This window comes from Callorhinus ursinus, unplaced genomic scaffold (genome assembly GCF_003265705.2).
Source record: "Callorhinus ursinus isolate GAN/ISIS: 27379988/994484 unplaced genomic scaffold, GSC_fseal_2.0 scaffold1544, whole genome shotgun sequence".
NCBI classification, from domain to species: Eukaryota; Metazoa; Chordata; class Mammalia; order Carnivora; family Otariidae; genus Callorhinus; species Callorhinus ursinus.
In genome coordinates this window covers 1,393-3,096 of record NW_027398598.1, presented here as the reverse complement: position 1 = coordinate 3,096, position 1,704 = coordinate 1,393, and the positions used below count along the sequence as shown (strand labels likewise).

At 44.1% G+C, this 1,704-nt stretch overlaps 1 long non-coding RNA gene across 1 annotated transcript in view; it reads left to right on the top strand.

The window, feature by feature from the left end:
• The window catches only part of LOC112815787 (uncharacterized), a 7,516-nt gene extending 7,033 nt beyond the window's left edge, over window positions 1–483 (top strand). The window contains exon 2 of the long non-coding RNA XR_003206054.2: window positions 145–483. This is a non-coding gene — a long non-coding RNA (uncharacterized lncRNA). The remainder of the gene's footprint in view (window positions 1–144) is intronic.
• The last annotated feature ends 1,221 nt before the right edge of the window (window positions 484–1,704 follow it).

The window sequence follows — 1,704 nt, the reverse complement described above, 5'->3', positions numbered from 1 at the left end:
TTTTTTTTCTTTGTTCATTTGCTTTGTTTCTTAATCAAATAAACCCAGGCCACAGAGGTCAGCAAGTCTGTTTTGAAGCCACCTCGGCTTTCTGATCAACCTAGCAATTTTTTTTTTTGACCAAAATGTTTTTCTTTCTTTTAGGTCACACAAAGGACTTTCACTGACCTCCCTCTGTGTACCTGTAGACCTTGCCCTCATTTGCAGAAAGAACACAGGACTCCTGCACATCGCAGTACAAGAAGCAGACTCCCTTGCACAACCCCGGAGCACTGAAGCCACAATTGTATGCTGGCACGGAGTCCGGGCATGATGAAGAAATGTTGCGGGCCACTGCACTCCCTTTGCTGATGAATGACCCTAAACCCCTTTAAAAATGCTTGGGCCAGGCAGAAACCTCAGAGTTGGCTTTTGGACAGGAGTCCACCTTCTCCCCAGGTTGCCAGTCTCCTGAATAAAGCTCAAATTCCCTTCCAATCAAAACTCATCTCTTCCATGATGATCTTTCAGGTGATGGGCAGCCAGACTTGGGTTCAGTAACAATGCTGACTTGATCTTGGACTTTTCCAGCCTCTGGAACTGTGAGCAATCATTTTTGTTGTTTACAAAGTATCTAGTCTATGGTATTTTGTTCTAGCAGTCCAAGTGGACTGAAGATTTGGACAGTGACTGGGTTTGGAATTACAGAGCACATCACAGAACAGCGGAGAACCCCAAATGCCGGATAGCACTGACTGTCCATCTTGTGAGCCTTCTGATGCCAGGAGGCTGGGGTCAGCTTCCTCCCCACCCAGCCACTCTCCCACCTCTTAGATCATGCTCCCACTCAAGGCCTCCACCATGTGTTTCTCAGGTACCCGGTGAAAATCAGAAATTGGAAATCAGAAATTGAGATGATTTTATTAGTTGAGCAGTTTAGCTTCATTTGTCTTCAATTCTCCATTCCAGACTATGCTCTGAGCTTTGCCTTTCATAATCAAAAAGGCCACTAAAGTATTTTCCTAAACCACAGTCACAAAACACTTCTTTCCTGAGTTAAAACTGGCACCGCCCATATCTTGGCTATTGCACAACAATGCTGCAGTCAAGATAGGGGTGTGTGTATCTTTTCGAATTCGATATGCACACCCCTATATTTATGGCAGCTCTATTTACATTAGCCAGGCTGTGGCAGCAGTCCAAATGTCCATGGCTAGATAGTAAAGAAGATGTGGTATGTATATACAACAGAAAATTACTCAGCCATAAAAAGGAACAAAATCTTGCCATTTGCAACCATGTGGATGGAACTAGAGGGTATAATGCTAAGTGCAATAAGCCAGTCAGAGAAAGACAAGTACCATATGATTTCACTTGTATGTGGAACTTAAGAAACAAAGCAAATGAACAAAGAGAAAAAAGAGACATCCAAAAAACCCGACTCTTAAATATAGGGAATAAACTGGTGGTTGCCAGAGGGGAGGTGGGTGGGGGATGGGTGAAATAGGTAATGGGGAGTGAGAATACACTTATGATGAGCCTGAGTAATGTACAGAACAGTTAAATCGTAGGGCAGCCGGGTCGCTCAGTCGGTTAAGTGTCCGACTCTTGGTCTCAGCTCAGGTCTTGATCTCAGGGTCGTGAGTTTGGGCCCTGCATTGAGCTCCACGGTGGGCATGAAGCCTACTTTAAAAAAAAAGAATTGTTGAATTGTTATATTATGCA